The sequence below is a fragment of the Pseudophryne corroboree genome, chromosome 5, assembly GCF_028390025.1.
Source record: "Pseudophryne corroboree isolate aPseCor3 chromosome 5, aPseCor3.hap2, whole genome shotgun sequence".
Taxonomy (NCBI): domain Eukaryota; kingdom Metazoa; phylum Chordata; class Amphibia; order Anura; family Myobatrachidae; genus Pseudophryne; species Pseudophryne corroboree.
Window position 1 is genome coordinate 432,676,162 of NC_086448.1, and position 22,403 is coordinate 432,698,564.

Below are 22,403 nucleotides of genomic sequence, written 5' to 3' on the forward strand. Positions count from 1 at the left end.
GGTGGGGAAGGTCTGTTTCCAAGTTTGTTAAAATAAGAATTTACTCACCGGTAATTCTATTTCTCGTAGTCCGTAGTGGATGCTGGGGACTCCGTAAGGACCATGGGGAATAGACGGCTCCGCAGGAGACTGGGCACATCTAAAGAAAGATTTAGGTCTATCTGGTCTGCACTGGCTCCTCCCCCTATGACCCTCCTCCAAGCCTCAGTTAGGACACTGTGCCCGGAAGAGCTGACACAATAAGGAAGAATTTTGAATCCCGGGTAAGACTCATACCAGCCACACCAATCACACCGTATAACTCGTGATAGGAACCCCGGTTAACAGTATGATAACAACGGAGCCTCTGAACAGATGGCTCGCAATAACAACCCGATTTGTGTAACAATAACTATTTACAAGTATTGCAGACAATCCGCACTTGGGATGGGCGCCCAGCATCCACTACGGACTACGAGAAATAGAATTACCGGTGAGTAAATTCTTATTTTCTCTGACGTCCTAGTGGATGCTGGGGACTCCGTAAGGACCATGGGGATTATACCAAAGCTCCCAAACGGGCGGGAGAGTGCGGATGACTCTGCAACACCGAATGAGAGAACTCCAGGTCCTCCTCAGCCAGGGTATCAAATTTGTAGAATTTTGCAAACGTGTTTGCCCCTGACCAAGTAGCAGCTCGGCAAAGTTGTAAAGCCTAGACCCCTCGGGCAGCCGCCCAAGATGAGCCCACCTTCCTTGTGGAATGGGCTTTTACAGATTTAGGCTGCGGTAGTCCCACCGCAGAATGCGCCAGCTGAATAGTGCTACAAATCCAGCGCGCGATAGTCTGCTTAGAAGCAGGAGCACCCAGTTTGTTGGGTGCGTACAGGATAAACAGCGAGTCAGTTTTCCTGACTCCAGCCGTCCTGGAAACATAAATTTTCAGGGCCTTGACTACGTCCAGTAACTTGGAATCCTCCAAGTTCCTAGTAGCCGCAGGCACCACAATAGGCTGGTTCAAGTGAAACGCTGATACCACCTTCGGGAGAAACTGAGGACGAGTCCTCAACTCTGCCCTATCCATATGGAAAATCAGATAATGGCTTTTATAGGACAAAGCCGCCAATTCTGACACACGCCTGGCCGAAGCCAGAGCCAACAGCATGACCACTTTCCACGTGAAATATTTCAAATCCACAGTCTTAAGTGGTTCAAACCAATGTGATTTCAGGAACTCCAAAACCACATTGAGATCCCAAGGTGCCACTGGGGGCACAAAAGGAGGCTGTATACGCAGAACTCCTTTGACAAAAGTCTGAACTTCAGGCAGTGAAGCCAGTTCTTTCTGGAAGAAAATCGACAGGGCCGAAATATGGACTTTAATGGACCCCAATTTGAGGCCCAACGTCACCCCTGCTTGCAGGAAATGCAGGAATCGACCCAGTTGAAATTCCTCCGTTGGGGCCTTCCTGGCCTCACACCAAGCAACATATTTCCGCCAAATGTGGTGATAATGTTTTGCGGTGACATCCTTCCTGGCTTTGATCAGGGTAGGGATGACTTCCTCCGGAATGCCCTTTTCTCAGTACCTTGGGAATGAGAGGCAGAGGAGGAAACACATAAACCGACTGGTACACCCACGGTGTTACTAGAGCGTCCACAGCGATTGCCTGCGGGTCCCTTGACCTGGCGCAATATCTTTTTAGCTTTTTGTTGAGGCAGGACGCCATCATGTCCACCTGTGGTCTTTCCCACCAGTTTACCAGCATTTGGAAGACTTCTGGATGAAGTCCCCATTCTCCCGGGTGGAGGTCGTGCCTGCTGAGGAAGTCTGCTTCCCAGTTGTCCACTCCCGGAATGAACACTGCTGTCAGTGCTAACACATGATTTTCCGCCCATCAGAGAATCCTTGTGGCTTCTGCCATTGCCCTCCTGCTTCTTGTGCTGCCCTGTCTGTTTACATGGGCGACCGCCGTGATGTTGTCTGATTGGATCAGTACCGGCTGGTTCTGAAGCAGGGGCCTTGCTTGGCTTAGGGCATTGTAAATGGCCCTTAGCTCTAGAATATTTATGTGAAGCGAAATCTCCTGATTTGACCACAGTCCTTGGAAATTTCTTCCCTGTGTGACTGCGCCCCAGCCCCGAAGGCTGGCATCCGTGGTCACCAGGACCCAGTCCTGTATTCCGAATCTGCGGCCCTCTAGTAGATGAGCCCTCTGCAGCCACCACAGCAGCGACACCCTGGTCCTTGCCGACAGGGTTATCCGCTGTTGCATCTGGAGATGGGACCCGGACCATTTGTCCAACAGGTCCCACTGGAAAGTCCTTGCGTGGAACCTTCCGAATGGAATTGCTTCGTACGAAGCTACCATTTTTCCCAGGACTCGTGTGCATTGATGTGCCGACACCTGTCCCGGTTTTAGGAGGTCTCTGACTAGAGATGACAACTCCTCGGCTTTTTCCACTGGAAGAAACACTTTTTTCTGGTCTGTGTCCAGAATCATTCCCAGGAACAGAAGACGTGTCGTCGGGACCAGCTGTGACTTTGGAATATTGAGAATCCAGCCATGCTGTTGTGGCAGTTCCCGAGAAAGTGCTACCCCCACTACCAACTGTTCTCTGGACCTCGCCTTTATCAGGAGATCGTCCAAGTACGGGATAATTAAAACTCCCTTCTTGCGAAGGAGTATCATCATTTCGGCCATTACCTTGGTAAAGACCCTCGGTGCCGTGGATAACCCAAACGGCAGCGTCTGGAACTGATAATGACAGTCCTGTACCACAAATCTGAGGTACTCCTGGTGAGGAGGGTAAATGGGGACATGCAGGTACGCATCCTTGATGTCCAGGGAGACCATGTAATCATCCTCGTCCAGGCTCGCAATAACCGCCCTGAGCGATTCCATCTTGAACTTGAACCTTTTGATATAAGTGTTCAAGGATTTTAGATTTAAGATGGGTCTCACCGAACCGTCCGGTTTCGGTACCACAAACATTGTGGAATAGTAACCCTTCCCTTGCTGAAGGAGGGGTACCTTGACAATCACTTGCTGTGAATACAGTTTTTGGATAGCCACCAACACTGCCTCCCTGGCAGAGGGAGTTGCTGGTAAGGCAGATTTTAGAAAACGGCGGGGGGGGACATCTCGAATTCCAGCCTGTACCCCTGAGATACTACTTGAAGGGCCCAGGGATCCACCTGTGAGAGAGCCCACTGTGTGCTGAAATTTCTGAGACGGGCCCCCACCGTACCCGGATCCGCCTGTGAAGCCCCAGCGTCACGCTGTGGACTTACCGGACGCGGGGGAGGACTTTTGCTCTTGGGAACTGGCTTTATGCTGCAGCTTTTTCCCTCTATCTTTGCCTCTCGGCAGAAAGGATGCGCCTCGAGCCCTCTTGTGTTTATGGGGCCGAAAGGACTGTACTTGATAATACGGTGCCTTCTTTTGCTGTGGGGTAGCCTGTGGCAAAAATGTCGATTTCCCAGCCGTAGCTGTGGAAACGAGGTCTGAAAGACCATCCCCAAACAGTTCCACCCCCTTATAAGGCAAAACTTCCATGTGCCTTTTTGAATCGGCATCACCTGACCACTGCCGGGTCCATAACCCCCTTCTGGCGGCAATGGACATTGCGCTTATTTTTGATGCCAGCCGGCAAATATCCCTCTGTGCATCACGCATGTATAAGACAGCGTCCTTTATATGCTCTACTGTCAGCAAAATAGTGTCCCTATCCAGGGTATCAATATTATCCGACAGGGAATCTGACCACGCAGCAGCAGCACTGCACATCCATGCTGATGCAATCACTGCTCGCAATATAATGCCCGTGTGTGTATATATAGCTTTTAGGGTAGCCTCCTGCTTTCTATCAGCAGGATCCTTTAGGGCGGCCGTATCCGGAGACGGTAGTGCCACCTGTTTTGATAAACGTGTAAGCGCTTTATCTACCCTAGGGGACGTTTCCCAACGTGACCTATCCTCTGGCGGGAAAGGGTACGCTGCCAATAACCGTTTAGAAATTATCAATTTCTTATCGGGGGAAGTCCAGGCTTCCTCACACACCTCATTTAATTCCTCAGATGCAGGAAAAACTACTGGTAGTTTTTTTCTCACCGAACATAATACCCTTTTTTGTGGTACCTGGGGTACTATCAGAAATGTGTAATACATTTTTCATTGCCTCAATCATGTAACGGGTGGACCTATTGGAGGGTACACTAGTCTCATCGTCGTCGACACTGGAGTCGGTATCCGTGTCGACATCTGTGTCTGCCATCTGAGGTAGCGGGCGTTTTAAAGCCCCTGATGACATTTGAGACGCTGGAACAGTCACAAGCTGAGTAGCCGGCTGTCCTATGTCGTCAAACCTTTTATGTAAGGAGCTGACACTGTCACGTAATTCCTTCCATAAGTCCATCCACACAGGTGTCGACCCCTCAGGGGGTGACAACACATTTACAGGCATTTGCTCTGCCTCCACATAATTTTCCTCATCATACATGTCGACACAGCGGTACCGACACACAGCACACACACAGGTAATGCTCTGACAGAGGACAGGACCCCACAAAGCCCTTTGGGGAGACAGAGGGAGAGCATGCCAGCACACACCAGAGCGCTATATACCACAGGGATATCACCTATAAAGAGTGTTTTCCCTTATAGCTGCATATATATATTATACTGCGCCTAAATTTGTGCCCCCCCTCTCTTTTTTACCCTTTCTGTAGTGCAGGACTGCAGGGGAGAGCCAGGGAGCGATCCTTCCAGCGGAGCTGTGAGGGAAAATGGCGCCAGTGTGCTGAGGGAGATGGCTCCGCCCCTTTTTTCCCGGCGGGCTTTATCCCGCTTTTTGTGTTATTCTGGCAGGGGTAATTTACACCTATATAGCCTCTGGGGCTATATATGGTGTCAGTTTTGTCAGCCAAGGTGTTAATATTGCTGCTCAGGGCGCTCCCCCCCCAGTGCCCTGCACCCATCAGTGACCGAAGTGTGTGGTGTGCATGAGGAGCAATGGCGCACAGCTGCAGTGCTGTGCGCTACCTTGGAGAAGACAGAAGTCTTCAGCCGCCGATTTTCCGGACCTTCTTGCTTCTGGCTCTGTAAGGGGGACGCGGCGCGGCTCCGGGAACGGACAACGAGGTCGGGTCCTGTGTGCGATCCCTCTGGAGCTAATGGTGTCCAGTAGCCTAAGAAGCCCAAGCTACCACCACTTAGGTAGGTTCGCTTCTTCTCCCCTTAGTCCCTCGCTGCAGTGATCACTGCCCTGATCACAACTAAATACACATTCACAGTCCATATGCAATAACGAGGAACATCGACTGTTAGGTCAGCCCCATGGCTACTCAAACTGGACATGGCAGTAGTGACACAGATGCAATGTTTTGGTACTTACATGATCTTATTACACTGCTAGTATATACCCCACAAATGGCTATGACACATCTGCATTTTTGACGCCACTCAAATTTACCACCCGCAATCGATCCCTTGCTGTCAGTCACTCTCAGATGAGCTCCTCACTGCAAGCAAGATCGCAAAGGCCCCTTTACACATGTGCAGTGTGATGGCTGGGCATGTGCAGTCTGTACATATTCGCTCAGTGGCGTGAACATCGTTCAGAGTTTGCAGTCATGAATTAGCCCCATATAATACTATGGATTGTTTAGGAAGGGGGGAGGGGCAAATCAGTGTCTTGCTTTGGGCCCCATGAGGTCTAAATCTACCTCTGATTGCACTCACGAGAAAAAGGTTGAAACAAGTATGTCAATATAACAGTGAATTTTGAAGAATTCCATACGTACTTTCAGGCTTCTCATCAAATTGAACTACCAAGTGCAAAGTGTAAATAGGAAAACCACATGGAATACAAGGTGTAATGAGGTGGCAAGCCTGGGCACATCACTACTGTGTAGCAAGATACAGCAGGTCTTCATCTGTAGCAATCACTCCTCTTACCAGCGAGTTTTGTACTTTAAAGCTTCTTTGTCGAGGTATGGGGGAGTGTTCTCACAGTTCAGTTCTTATTCCATGTCAAAATAATCAAATAAAGTTCATGTACAACTTGGAACTAGAGATGAGCGGGTTCGGTTTCTCTGAATCCGAACCCGCCAGAACTTCATGTTTTTTTTCACGGGTCCGAGCGACTCGGATCTTCCCGCCTTGCTCGGTTAACCCGAGCGCGCCCGAACGTCATCATGACGCTGTCGGATTCTCGCGAGGCTCGGATTCTATCGCGAGACTCGGATTCTATATAAGGAGCCGCGCGTCGCCGCCATTTTCACACGTGCATTGAGATTGATAGGGAGAGGACGTGGCTGGCGTCCTCTCCGTTTAGAATTAGAATAGAGAGACACTTGATTTACTAATTTTGGGGAGCATTAGGAATACTCACTACTCAGTACAGTGCAGAGTTTTGCTGATAGTGACCAGTGACCACCAGTTTTATTTATAATCCGTTCTCTGCCTGAAAAAAGCGATACACAGCACACAGTGACTCAGTCACATACCATATCTGTGTGCACTGCTCAGGCTCAGGCCAGTGTGCTGCATCATCTATATATATAATATTATATATATCTGTCTGACTGCTCAGCTCACACAGCTTATAATTGTGGGGGAGACTGGGGAGCACTACTGCAGTGCCAGTTATAGGTTATAGCAGGAGCCAGGAGTACATAATATATTATATAGTGAGTGACCACCAGACACACAGTGCAGTTTATTTAATATATCCGTTCTCTGCCTGAAAAAAGCGATACACACAGTGACTCAGTCAGTCACATACCATATCTGTGTGCACTGCTCAGGCTCAGGCCAGTGTGCTGCATCATCTATATATATTATATATCTGTCTGACTGCTCAGCTCACACAGCTTATAATTGTGGGGGAGACTGGGGAGCACTACTGCAGTGCCAGTTATAGGTTATAGCAGGAGCCAGGAGTACATAATATTATATTAAAATTAAACAGTGCACACTTTTGCTGCAGGAGTGCCACTGCCAGTGTGACTAGTGACCAGTGACCTGACCACCAGTATATATAATATTAGTAGTATACTATCTCTTTATCAACCAGTCTATATTAGCAGCAGACACAGTACAGTGCGGTAGTTCACGGCTGTGGCTACCTCTGTGTCGGCACTCGGCAGCCCGTCCATAATTGTATATACCACCTAACCGTGGTTTTTTTTTCTTTCTTTATACATACATACTAGTTACGAGTATACTATCTCTTTATCAACCAGTCTATATATTAGCAGCAGACACAGTACAGTGCGGTAGTTCACGGCTGTGGCTACCTCTGTGTCGGCACTCGGCAGCCCGTCCATAATTGTATATACCACCTAACCGTGGTTTTTTTTTCTTTCTTTATACATACATACTAGTTACGAGTATACTATCTCTTTATCAACCAGTCTATATATTAGCAGCAGACACAGTACAGTGCGGTAGTTCACGGCTGTGGCTACCTCTGTGTCGGCACTCGGCAGCCCGTCCATAATTGTATATACCACCTAACCGTGGTTTTTTTTTCTTTCTTTATACATACATACTAGTTACGAGTATACTATCTCTTTATCAACCAGTCTATATTAGCAGCAGACACAGTACAGTGCGGTAGTTCACGGCTGTGGCTACCTCTGTGTCGGCACTCGGCAGCCCGTCCATAATTGTATATACCACCTAACCGTGGTTTTTTTTTCTTTCTTTATACATACATACTAGTTACGAGTATACTATCTCTTTATCAACCAGTCTATATATTAGCAGCAGACACAGTACAGTGCGGTAGTTCACGGCTGTGGCTACCTCTGTGTCGGCACTCGGCAGCCCGTCCATAATTGTATACTAGTATCCAATCCATCCATCTCCATTGTTTACCTGAGGTGCCTTTTAGTTGTGCCTATTAAAATATGGAGAACAAAAATGTTGAGGTTCCAAAATTAGGGAAAGATCAAGATCCACTTCCACCTCGTGCTGAAGCTGCTGCCACTAGTCATGGCCGAGACGATGAAATGCCAGCAACGTCGTCTGCCAAGGCCGATGCCCAATGGCATAGTACAGAGCATGTCAAAACCAAAACACCAAATATCAGTAAAAAAAGGACTCCAAAACCTAAAATAAAATTGTCGGAGGAGAAGCGTAAACTTGCCAATATGCCATTTACCACACGGAGTGGCAAGGAACGGCTGAGGCCCTGGCCTATGTTCATGGCTAGTGGTTCAGCTTCACATGAGGATGGAAGCACTCAGCCTCTCGCTAGAAAACTGAAAAGACTCAAGCTGGCAAAAGCACCGCAAAGAACTGTGCGTTCTTTGAAATCCCAAATCCACAAGGAGAGTCCAATTGTGTCGGTTGCGATGCCTGACCTTCCCAACACTGGACGTGAAGAGCATGCGCCTTCCACCATTTGCACGCCCCCTGCAAGTGCTGGAAGGAGCACCCGCAGTCCAGTTCCTGATAGTCAGATTGAAGATGTCAGTGTTGAAGTACACCAGGATGAGGAGGATATGGGTGTTGCTGGCGCTGGGGAGGAAATTGACCAGGAGGATTCTGATGGTGAGGTGGTTTGTTTAAGTCAGGCACCCGGGGAGACACCTGTTGTCCGTGGGAGGAATATGGCCGTTGACATGCCAGGTGAAAATACCAAAAAAATCAGCTCTTCGGTGTGGAGGTATTTCACCAGAAATGCGGACAACAGGTGTCAAGCCGTGTGTTCCCTTTGTCAAGCTGTAATAAGTAGGGGTAAGGACGTTAACCACCTCGGAACATCCTCCCTTATACGTCACCTGCAGCGCATTCATAATAAGTCAGTGACAAGTTCAAAAACTTTGGGTGACAGCGGAAGCAGTCCACTGACCAGTAAATCCCTTCCTCTTGTAACCAAGCTCACGCAAACCACCCCACCAACTCCCTCAGTGTCAATTTCCTCCTTCCCCAGGAATGCCAATAGTCCTGCAGGCCATGTCACTGGCAATTCTGACGAGTCCTCTCCTGCCTGGGATTCCTCTGATGCATCCTTGCGTGTAACGCCTACTGCTGCTGGCGCTGCTGTTGTTGCCGCTGGGAGTCGATGGTCATCCCAGAGGGGAAGTCGTAAGCCCACTTGTACTACTTCCAGTAAGCAATTGACTGTTCAACAGTCCTTTGCGAGGAAGATGAAATATCACAGCAGTCATCCTACTGCAAAGCGGATAACTGAGTCCTTGACAACTATGTTGGTGTTAGACGTGCGTCCGGTATCCGCCGTTAGTTCACAGGGAACTAGACAATTTATTGAGGCAGTGTGCCCCCGTTACCAAATACCATCTAGGTTCCACTTCTCTAGGCAGGCGATACCGAGAATGTACACGGACGTCAGAAAAAGACTCACCAGTGTCCTAAAAAATGCAGTTGTACCCAATGTCCACTTAACCACGGACATGTGGACAAGTGGAGCAGGGCAGGGTCAGGACTATATGACTGTGACAGCCCACTGGGTAGATGTATGGACTCCCGCCGCAAGAACAGCAGCGGCGGCACCAGTAGCAGCATCTCGCAAACGCCAACTCTTTCCTAGGCAGGCTACGCTTTGTATCACCGCTTTCCAGAATACGCACACAGCTGAAAACCTCTTACGGCAACTGAGGAAGATCATCGCAGAATGGCTTACCCCAATTGGACTCTCCTGTGGATTTGTGGCATCGGACAACGCCAGCAATATTGTGTGTGCATTAAATATGGGCAAATTCCAGCACGTCCCATGTTTTGCACATACCTTGAATTTGGTGGTGCAGAATTTTTTAAAAAACGACAGGGGCGTGCAAGAGATGCTGTCGGTGGCCAGAAAAATTGCGGGACACTTTCGGCGTACAGGCACCACGTACAGAAGACTGGAGCACCACCAAAAACTACTGAACCAGCCCTGCCATCATCTGAAGCAAGAAGTGGTAACGAGGTGGAATTCAACCCTCTATATGCTTCAGAGGTTGGAGGAGCAGCAAAAGGCCATTCAAGCCTATACAATTGAGCACGATATAGTAGGTGGAATGCACCTGTCTCAAGTGCAGTGGAGAATGATTTCAACGTTGTGCAAGGTTCTGATGCCCTTTGAACTTGCCACACGTGAAGTCAGTTCAGACACTGCCAGCCTGAGTCAGGTCATTCCCCTCATCAGGCTTTTGCAGAAGAAGCTGGAGGCATTGAAGAAGGAGCTAAAAGGGAGCGATTCCGCTAGGCATGTGGGACTTGTGGATGCAGCCCTTAATTCGCTTAACAAGGATTCACGGGTGGTCAATCTGTTGAAATCAGAGCACTACATTTTGGCCACCGTGCTCGATCCTAGGCCCTCATTCCGAGTTGTTCGCTCTGTATTTTTCATCGCATCGCAGTGAAAATCCGCTTAGTACGCATGCGCAATGTTCGCACTGCGACTGCGCCAAGTAACTTTACTATGAAGAAAGTAATTTTACTCACGGCTTTTTCTTCGCTCCGGCGATCGTAATGTGATTGACAGGAAATGGGTGTTACTGGGCGGAAACACGGCGTTTCAGGGGCGTGTGGCTGAAAACGCTACCGTTTCCGGAAAAAACGCAGGAGTGGCCGGGGAAACGGTGGGAGTGCCTGGGTGAACGCTGGGTGTGTTTGTGACGTCAACCAGGAACGACAAGCACTGAAATGATCGCACAGGCAGAGTAAGTCTGAAGCTACTCTGAAACTGCTAAGTAGTTAGTAATCGCAATATTGCGAATACATCGGTCGCAATTTTAAGAAGCTAAGATTCACTCCCAGTAGGCGGCGGCTTAGCGTGTGTAACTCTGCTAAATTCGCCTTGCGACCGATCAACTCGGAATGAGGGCCCTAGATTTAAAGCCTACCTTGGATCTCTCTTTCCGGCAGACACAGGTCTGCTGGGGTTGAAAGACCTGCTGGTGACAAAATTGTCAAGTCAAGCGGAACGCGACCTGTCAACATCTCCTCCTTCACATTCTCCCGCAACTGGGGGTGCGAGGAAAAGGCTCAGAATTCCGAGCCCACCCGCTGGCGGTGATGCAGGGCAGTCTGGAGCGACTGCTGATGCTGACATCTGGTCCGGACTGAAGGACCTGACAACGATTACGGACATGTCGTCTACTGTCACTGCATATGATTCTCTCAACATTGATAGAATGGTGGAGGATTATATGAGTGACCGCATCCAAGTAGGCACGTCACACAGTCCGTACTTATACTGGCAGGAAAAAGAGGCAATTTGGAGGCCCTTGCACAAACTGGCTTTATTCTACCTAAGTTGCCCTCCCACAAGTGTGTACTCCGAAAGAGTGTTTAGTGCCGCCGCTCACCTTGTCAGCAATCGGCGTACGAGGTTACATCCAGAAAATGTGGAGAAGATGATGTTCATTAAAATGAATTATAATCAATTCCTCCGCGGAGACATTGACCAGCAGCAATTGCCTCCACAAAGTACACAGGGAGCTGAGATGGTGGATTCCAGTGGGGACGAATTGATAATCTGTGAGGAGGGGGATGTACACGGTGATATATCGGAGGGTGAAGATGAGGTGGACATCTTGCCTCTGTAGAGCCAGTTTGTGCAAGGAGAGATTAATTGCTTCTTTTTTGGGGGGGGTCCAAACCAACCCGTCATATCAGTCACAGTCGTGTGGCAGACCCTGTCACTGAAATGATGGGTTGGTTAAAGTGTGCATGTCCTGTTTTGTTTATACAACATAAGGGTGGGTGGGAGGGCCCAAGGACAATTCCATCTTGCACCTCTTTTTTCTTTTCTTTTTCTTTGCGTCATGTGCTGATTGGGGAGGGTTTTTTGGAAGGGACATCCTGCGTGACACTGCAGTGCCACTCCTAGATGGGCCCGGTGTTTGTGTCGGCCACTAGGGTCGCTAATCTTACTCACACAGTCAGCTACCTCATTGCGCCTCTTTTTTTCTTTGCGTCATGTGCTGTTTGGGGAGGGTTTTTTGGAAGGGACATCCTGCGTGACACTGCAGTGCCACTCCTAGATGGGCCCGGTGTTTGTGTCGGCCACTAGGGTCGCTAATCTTACTCACACAGCTACCTCATTGCGCCTCTTTTTTTCTTTGCGTCATGTGCTGTTTGGGGAGGGTTTTTTGGAAGGGACATCCTGCGTGACACTGCAGTGCCACTCCTAGATGGGCCCGGTGTTTGTGTCGGCCACTAGGGTCGCTAATCTTACTCACACAGCTACCTCATTGCGCCTCTTTTTTTCTTTGCGTCATGTGCTGTTTGGGGAGGGTTTTTTGGAAGGGACATCCTGCGTGACACTGCAGTGCCACTCCTAGATGGGCCCGGTGTTTGTGTCGGCCACTAGGGTCGCTAATCTTACTCACACAGTCAGCTACCTCATTGCGCCTCTTTTTTTCTTTGCGTCATGTGCTGTTTGGGGAGGGTTTTTTGGAAGGGCCATCCTGCGTGACACTGCAGTGCCACTCCTAGATGGGCCCGGTGTTTGTGTCGGCCACTAGGGTCGCTAATCTTACTCACACAGCTACCTCATTGCGCCTCTTTTTTTCTTTGCGTCATATGCTGTTTGGGGAGGGTTTTTTGGAAGGGCCATCCTGCGTGACACTGCAGTGCCACTCCTAGATGGGCCCGGTGTTTGTGTCGGCCACTAGGGTCGCTAATCTTACTCACACAGCTACCTCATTGCGCCTCTTTTTTTCTTTGCGTCATGTGCTGTTTGGGGAGGGTTTTTTGGAAGGGACATCCTGCGTGACACTGCAGTGCCACTCCTAGATGGGCCCGGTGTTTGTGTCGGCCACTAGGGTCGCTTATCTTACTCACACAGCGACCTCGGTGCAAATTTTAGGACTGAAAATAATATTGTGAGGTGTGAGGTATTCAGAATAGACTGAAAATGAGTGTAAATTATGGTTTTTGAGGTTAATAATACTTTGGGATCAAAATGACCCCCAAATTCTATGATTTAAGCTGTTTTTTAGTGTTTTTGGAAAAAAACACCCGAATCCAAAACACACCCGAATCCGACAAAAAAAATTCGGTGAGGTTTTGCCAAAACGCGTTCGAACCCAAAACACGGCCGCGGAACCGAACCCAAAACCAAAACACAAAACACGAAAAATTTCAGGCGCTCATCTCTACTTGGAACACACATATAATAATAAAAAAAAATATATATAATAATAATAATACTACAGGTTGAGTATCCCATATCCAAATATTCCGAAATACGGAATATTCCGAAATACGGACTTTTCTGAGGGAGAGTGAGATAGTGAAACCTTTGTTTTCTGATGGCTCAATGTACACAAACTTTGTTTAATACACAAAGTTATTAAAAATATTGTATTTAATGACCTCCAGGCTGTGTGTATAAGGTGTATATGAAACATAAATGAATTGTGTGAATGTACACACACTTTGTTTAATGCACAAAGTTATAAAAAATATTGGCTAAAATTACCTTCAGGCTGTGTGTATAAGGTGTATATGTAACATAAATGCATTCTGTGCTTATATTTAGTTTCCATCACCATGATATCTCATTATGGTATGCAATTATTCCAAAATACGGAAAAATCCGATATCCAAAATACCTCTGGTCCCAAGCATTTTGGATAAGGGAGACTCAACCTGTAATAAAATCCAAGTAGTTCATTTTATTGTTTCTGTATGCGATGTGATTTGATCTGATAATTGCATCCATGCATTTGTTGTCCTGCTTTATTGATGCTTACCGATCTCATGTAGCTGTTTGGTCATAGTATACAGTATCTGTGTTTTGTCATACAGGTATTTACAGTTTATTAATACTGTCATTTCCTATGTATATTACTGCAGACTCCTCATGGCACCTTATAATTTAGAAATAATAATAATAATAATAATAATAATAATAATAATAGAGAGTAGAGTTGGGTAAATAAGAGCTGAAGAGATAATGGTTTTAAAAAGATGGAAAAGAGTGTGTCGGTTTGTGTACGGTGGAACACAATAGAAATAAAATAGTTTGCTATAAATTGAAGATAAATAGAAGCGGGAATATAATAGGTATATAACAAGAAAGATGACCATATAACGAGAGAATTTGAAATAAAAGTGGAATGGACAGATGTGGGTCAGGCTGTGGATTCAGTATGGATACAATTAAATGATTTCTGGAATGAATTAACTACATTGGACTCTACCCCAGCAAGACTAACCTGAGTGTGCCTGATATGTGGTTATGAAATGGTTTATAAAAACAAAACCATCTGCATGTCTAAAAATGAATAAATTCCCTCAAAATCTCGCAATCAATATTTATCTAGTCAGTTTTATCACTACTTACCATTGGATTTCTTTACCAAGGCACTAACAATTTAATAAGAGTTATTGTAAACCAAATAATTACTTGTATTTATTTATGCAGCATTCATAAGTAACTGAATTTATCAAGTTTGTGAATCCTATAAAAATGTATAAAATAGCACACAAAAAAGTCACAATGATTATTACATATAATGTATAATAAATGAAATACAGTATAGAATTACAAAACAGTTCATAACAGAATTAAAACAATAAACATAACACTCATGTATTATCAAGCAATTTGTATGAAGGTAGGCAACATTATAACTACCTCTTCATTAGCAGATCAACCCCAAGAAAAGATAATATACAGTATTTCATGAATTTAAAGCACACTTCTTTTCTCTACACCCCTTTTCCTTGTAAAGTCACTACAAAAGGTTCTGTGTCCATCTGCCACATTGCTGCCGACGCACCTGTCCAGTCTTCATCCGCTCCAGTGCTGCTGACGCACCTGTCTAGTTTTCATCATCTGCTCCAGTGCTGCCAATGCACCTATCCAGTGTCCATCTACTCCAGTGCTGTCAATGCACCTGTCCAGTGTCCATCTACTCCAGTGCTGCCAATGCACCTGTCCAGTGTCCATCTACTCCAGTGCTGTCAATGCACCTGTCCAGTGTCCATCTACTCCAGTGCTGTCAATGCACCTGTCCAGTGTCCATCTACTCCAGTGCTGTCAATGCACCTGTCCAGTGTCCATCTACTCCAGTGCTGTCAATGCACCTGTCCAGTGTCCATCTACTCCAGTGCTGTCAATGCACCTGTCTAGTGTCCATCCGCTCCAGTGCTGCCGATGTACCTGTCCAATGTCCATCTGCTCCAGTGCTGTCAATGCACCTGTCCAGTGTCCATCTACACCAGTGCTGCCAATGCACCTGTCCAGTGTCCATCTACTCCAGTGCTGTCAATGCACCTGTCTAGTGTCCATCCGCTCCAGTGCTGCCAATATACCTGTCCAATGTCCATCTGCTCCAGTGCTGTCAATGCACCTGTCCAGTGTCCATCTACACCAGTGCTGTCAATGCACCTGTCCAGTGTCCATCTACTCCAGTGCTGCCAATGCACCTGTCCAGTGTCCATCTACTCCAGGGCTGTCAATGCACCTGTCCAATGTCCATCTACTCCAGTGCTGTCAATGCACCTATCCAGTGTCCATCTACTCCAGGGCTGTCAATGCACCTGTCCAGTGTCCATCTACTCCAGTGCTGTCAATGCACCTATCCAGTGTCCATCCGCTCCAGTGCTGCCGATGTACCTGTCCAATGTCCATCTGCTCCAGTGCTGCCAATGCACCTGTCTAGTGTCCATCTACTCCAGTGCTGTCAATGCACCTGTCTAGTGTCCATCCGCTCCAGTGCTGCCGATGTACCTGTCCAATGTCCATCTGCTCCAGTGCTGCCAATGCACCTGTCTAGTGTCCATCTACTCCAGTGCTGTCAATGCACCTGTCCAGTGTCCATCTACTCCAGTGCTGTCAATGCACCTGTGCAGTGTCCATCTACTCCAGTGCTGTCAATGTACCTGTCCAGTGTACATCTACTCCAGTGCTGTCAATGCACCTGTCCAGTGTCCATCTACTCCAGTGCTGTCAATGCACCTGTCCAGTGTCAATCTACTCCAGTGCTGTCAATGCACCTGTCTAGTGTCCATCCGCTCCAGTGCTGCTGATGTACCTGTCCAATGTCCATCTGCTCCAGTACTGCCAATGCACCTGTCTAGGGTCAATCTGCTCCAGTGCTGCTGACGCACTTGTCCAGTGTCCATCCGCTCCAGTACTGCCAACGCACCTGTCCAGTGTCCATCTGCTCCAGTACTGCCGACGCATCTATCCAGTCTTCATCCATTCCAGTGCTACCAACGCACCTATCAAGTATCAATCTACTCCTGTGCTGTTGACTCACATGTCTAGTGTCCATCTGCTCCAGTGCTGCCTATGTATCTGTCCAATGTCCATCAGCTCCAGTGCTGCCAATGCACCTGTCTAGTGTCCATCTGCTCCGGTGCTGATTACGCACCTGTCCAGTGTAAGAAAAAACAATTTGTGTTCCCTAATGCACACTGAGTGAGTAATAATACTACATAATAATCAGATAATACGGAGATCTTAGTTGCGTATATCTGCAGATATAGGGTTAAGCCCCCAGGCAGATCGACAAGGCTTCTCCATCACTGGGGGTCCCTAATACTAGGTATGGGTCCAGGGTGCAGGACCCCATCATGCCGGCACAAGTCGGCTACCCCAGGTCAGCACACAGGTGAAAATTAATAAGGGTTAATAAGAAGCACAGAAGTGCTATATAAGTGAAGTGTGATTAAAAAACAAAAATATATACAAAGTGATTAGGAGGGATTGCTGACTCCAGAGTGCCATTGGAGAAGCCAGGGGTATCTCCAGGTAAGCTGGCTCTCAGATGCTGTAGGAGCCATTATCATGTGGCCTTACACTGGGCATTTAGACCCATACATATATGTAATTATTTATGGGGTGGGTGTGGGGTGCAGTGGCCCCTGTGTCGGTATAGCTGGGCGGCTTCAGGTCGGCACACCCTAACACTTTATTAACACTCATGATTTTCCCTATCACTTTGTATATATTTTTGTTTTTTAATCACACTTCACTTATATAGCACTTCTGTGCTTCTTATTAACCCTTATTAATTTTCACCTGTGTGCTGGCCTGGGGTAGCCGATATGTGCCGGCATGATGGGGTCCTGCACCCCGGACCCATACCTAGTATTAGGGACCCCCAGTGACGGAGAAGCCTTGTTAATCGGCCTGGGGGCTTAACCCTATATCTGCAGATATACGCAACTAAGATCTCCGTATTATCTGATTATTATGTAGTATTATTACTCACTCAGTGTGCATTAGGGAACACAAATTGTTTTTTCTTACACAGAATTACCCCTCCCTTTTAGCACCTGACTGATATTACATCTGATTGAATAGCTTTCCAATATTTGTGCACCTGTCCAGTGCCCATCCGCTCCAGTGCTGCCGATGTACCTTTCCAGTGTCCATCAGCACCAGTACTTCCAATGCACCTGTCCAGTGTCCAGCTGCTCTAATGCTGCCGATGCACCTGTCCAGTGTGCATCCGCTCCAGTGCAAATACGATGAAAAAACGTTTCTAAAGAAAGTAAAAAAAGATTTTAAAAAGTTGTCTATCCATAATGTATAGCTATGACTCTGCAGGCCATACCCCACTGTGTATTCATAACTATGACTATGTAGGCTGTACCCCACTGTATTCAAATAAGCGGTGTGACTCTGCAGTGTCAATTGTGAACAAAGTTTTTTTAAATAGTGTTTTTTTGTGCTGTACACCACTGTATATCTATAATGTACAAGTACTGTGGTCTCCACAGGCCGTACCCCACTGTGTTCACATAAGCGGTGTGACTTCACAGTGTAATTTGTGAACAAAGTTTAAAAAAGTTAAAAAAAAAGTGAAAAATGTGTATCCATAACATACAAGTACTATGGACACTGTAGGCCATACCCCACTGTGTATAAATAACATACAAGTACTGTGACTCCGCAGGCCTTACCCCACTGTGTATAAATAACATACAAGTACTGTGACTCCGCAGGCCTTACCCCACTGTGTATCCATGATATACAAGTACTATGACTGCTGTGTGGCATGGATGTGCTATAAACTTCTGTGTGTTTGTACCACTACTTCGTTGCTTAGCAACCAGCCTGCTCGCTGCAGGCCTTGGCTAAAAGTGGATGAAAACAATATTGTGAGCTGTGAGGTGATCAAAATTGACTGGAAGTGAGTGGTCATTAATGTTATTGAGGTTAATAATACTATAGGAACAAAAAAGGCTCAATAGGTAATACATGATACTGGTAAATGAGTTTATAGCACTGTTTACGGTTTGAAAATCACATCCCTTAGATGTTCACCACCAAGCTCGGCGTGACAATTCACTTTCAAGACAGGTGACAAAGATTAAAAAGGGGGGAGAGAGAAAGTGACGCATATGCAGCATGTGTGTTTGTGTGTGTGTGTGTGTGTGTGTGTGTGTGTGTGTGTCTAATCACGAGTAGACTAGTCAGCCAGTGGGTGAGAGCTTCTCTGCTCAAATCATGCACAACCAGTCTCACGTGGTCATGTGTCTGTCTGTGGCCAGACTAGTCAGCATGTGGGTGAGGGCTTCTTCGTTTGGCCGTTACTCCCAAAGTTAGACTTTGAAATATAATACATTTTAAAGCTGGGTGAGTCCAGCTTTTTAAAAAATAAAATGTGTCCCATCATTATGGGACATCCTGTAGATACCAAGGGTGCAAAGATGTATTGTAGTAGTGGCTGTAAGAACATGATTACGGATTCGGTATGATATCCCTGCTGTCGGTATCCCAGCGGTCAGGAGACTGATGGACTATCACCATCAATGGGTCCTTGCAGAGGCATTAATCGCTCAGGATAGAGAATTCACAGTCATGCCAGTATTTAGTATATGCAGTTACTGATTTAATCATTTATTAATACTTTGTTATATCCATATTGTATGGGCTCACTTTAACTTTGAATTTTTCAGCTGAGGTTATATATGTTAATATACAGTGTTATAAATAGCAAGTAAGTATAAATTAGTAGATGTACAGTAAATGAGTAGAAATCTGAGCAAATGGGAAAATATAGGAAAAATTAAATATGTGGAAATCAGAGAGGGCTGTTGGGGGATGTGCGGGCTAGGATGGGGTAAAAGAGCATAGTTAACGGCTGGTGGGTAGTGATATAAATAGAAGTAAGTAAATATTGCAGCATGTGGATGAGGGAAGTGATGAAAGGCAAGTAAAGCAGTGGGAGAAGTAATTAATATATATATAGTAAAAATATTATAATAATGATGAAAGTAATCAGCAAATATTAAATATTAGATTAAATGGCAGTGAATACTAAGGGGGAATTCAATTGTTTGAAAAGTCAGTTGGGTGTCTGTTTTTTCCTATCTAATAGACAGGAAGAAACAGACAGCCAACTGTCTTTTCAAACAAATGAATATCCCCCTTAGAATATAAAAGTACATATTTACATAAAATAAAATATTACTTTCACAGACAGGGTTCTTTTATGGACTGTCAGGGGTTCCAAATGCACATTAACAACAGTTTATGGATGTGGCCAGCGTTGCAATGGTCCCAAAGTCAACATTAATAATGTTGACAGCACAATATGGACAGCTAACATGACGACATCTGCAAAATGTTGACATGCTCCCAATGTCAATATTGTAGACGTTGACAACGTAAATTATGACATTAGGTTTAGAGTTAGGGTTAGGATTATGGTTAAGATTAGGAAATGGACATACTTACTACTGCAATCACAAATAAGATGTGAATAAGATGCCCGGTGATGGCAGATTTGCATGGGACCTTGCAGCTCACTCGCGCTGGGCGTCTCCCATCTCATGGTGTATTGAGGCTAGCTGTAATAGGCTAGTTGTGTGAGGGCACATCTGTACGGTTATATTCAGCATTCACAGATCTGCTATAAAAAATTGGGAACATGCAGAGAGGTAAAATGAAATTAAAGTTTTTTACAATAACAAAGATAAATAATCGATTAAATTAATGTATAATATTTAATAATAAAGATTTTTTACATACTTACATACATTTCTATAATAATATATAGAAATACTAAAAAACGGTTTGTGCTCAATTGAAAAAACAGCCAAGATTCCTAGTGGAAATTGTCATTGTAAATTACATTTGGCATGTAAAACTAGTAATTTAAAAATAAAATAGAAAAAAAATAACTAAGTATTAAAATATCTACACTGCTTGAATTTTCTCATTTCCTGTGGCTAAATATTTTTAAAAGTCATTCTTTTACATATCTGAATTAGCAATACACCAAATGTCATTGGACTAATATCAAGCAGTCTGGCTAAATGTAATCATGTTAGGTAAATTTCATATTGCAGCTCTAAAATTATAATGTTTTAATTTATGAATACATCTTTTGATATTTATTCCACATGGCTAGTGTTGTTTGATTAATTATTCACTTTAATGTTGCATACTAGCAAAAATGAGTATTTTATGTTAATATGACTAATTAATTTACAGTTGAGAGCAGTAGACTACCTCTAAACAGTGCTAATTTAAAATTAGTGATGAGCGAGGTTCGGTTTTACTCGGTTTTACTCGGTTTTACTCGGTTCTCAAAACGGCATCTTATTGGCTATCCAAAACACGTGACATCCGTGAGCCAATAAGATGCCGTTTTGAGAACCGAGTAAAACCGAGTAAAACCGAGTAAAACCGAATCCGCTCATCACTATTTAAAATGTTAACAAATTTCTTTCTATCTATCTATCTATCTATCTATCTATCTATCTATCTATCTATCTATCTATCTATCTATCTATCAATCTATATATCTAATATATCCATTTCCTTTCATCCATGACAATTCAGGATCTACTCAGGAAAGATAATCATGAAGCTGCTAATTTGGCATGTTCAGCAGTAATTATATTTATGTAGATTTATGTATGTTTGGAATTTAATCCTTGTGCCCATTCTTTTTTTACACATTTGTTTTTGTTATTGATTTTTGTTATTTTTTTTTAATTAGATTGTTTTATTCAGTTACTTATTTTACTTATTTTCTGGTGATCCAGCTTACATTACACGGTAGTTGAGTTAATGTTTTCCTGAATAGTTTGCTTGCGAGTTTACTCCTCTAGTTTCACTATCAGCAAGACAAACAAACCAAAAATCCCACAAAATTTCACAATGACAACTTGCAGCAATGCATATGTCCACTGTTGTGTTTGATGACTGCAAGACAGAACCGTGAAGATAAAAATAGGAATGAGAATAGTTCATGAGATACATGTAAATTTAAAAAAATAATTTAAGAAAATATAATAACAGGAGATCTAAAATGTTATGGATAGGATTTAACATAGAAGTCTCTGCAAGAGTTTTTCTTACTGCTTATACACGGGTTCCATCCATCTCCATTGGGAAGACGTTTGCCACACAATGGGCCTGAACCAGCCACACACATTTCTGATTTGATCCCAATGGTTTTGGGACCGTGACTGCTCCGGGGCTGCAGTACAAATGTGCTGTAAGATTGCAGGCTTCTGGTTGCTGCAGCATGATTGACATTGGGTGAGGAGATGGGGGTGAGCTGAAGCCAATGTCTCATTGGCTTTGGCAGGAAAGTTTTGGCAAAAGCCCTATTGGTAAGTTCCATAAATAGAACTGCAGCTATAGCAACATATAACTACTTGTTATGGGACTCATTCATTCAAAACCAAGACTACAGGATCTCCCCTTTCCACACGTACAGAATCCAGGCATGATGTTCCATTACTTCACCAGCTCACTACTATGAACAAAATTCAATATAAATTCTAATATTGCACTCACAGCAAGAAAGTTACAGCCCACATTTGATTTTGACAGTTCACATTCACTGCCATGCTTAAAGTTTGCATACAAGGATCCATGGGTTTTTTTTTTAAACACAAATTTAAATAGTATTTTATTAACAAGAAATGTTCAAAATAAAAAACAATAAAAATAATATAGCAACATATTTTATTTGTAAATATAATGTTTCTGCAGCAAACATTACAGATGATAGTGATTAATCCTGTGGGTATTTGGATTGCCGTTTTGGAGCCTTGATTTTTTTTTTTCCAAAATAAAATATGATCTGCAATCCCATGGAATTTAAAGGCATTGCAAGAGCATCTACAGCACTATGGGTAGGATGCATCCTGCCCTATAAATGTGAACAAACCATTATGTTTCATAAAAGTGGCAACAGAGCCTCAGATTACCCCCAATACGCAATAAGTGTAATATAAGAACATGCAATTAGACGGATACATACAAAACACATACAAAGAATGCCACTAGACTATTAGCTGTTATCTTTGCACACATGTGGTAGAAAAACAGTTGATTATCTTGCTCATTAGCTTAGAAGGCATATCATGTCACACATTGACAGCAGAAAAACAAATTATCACACAGATTACTATGTGCTCATCAATTATCCAGTCTTTTGCCAATATCTCTCAAGCCCTAGCCCACACAGGATT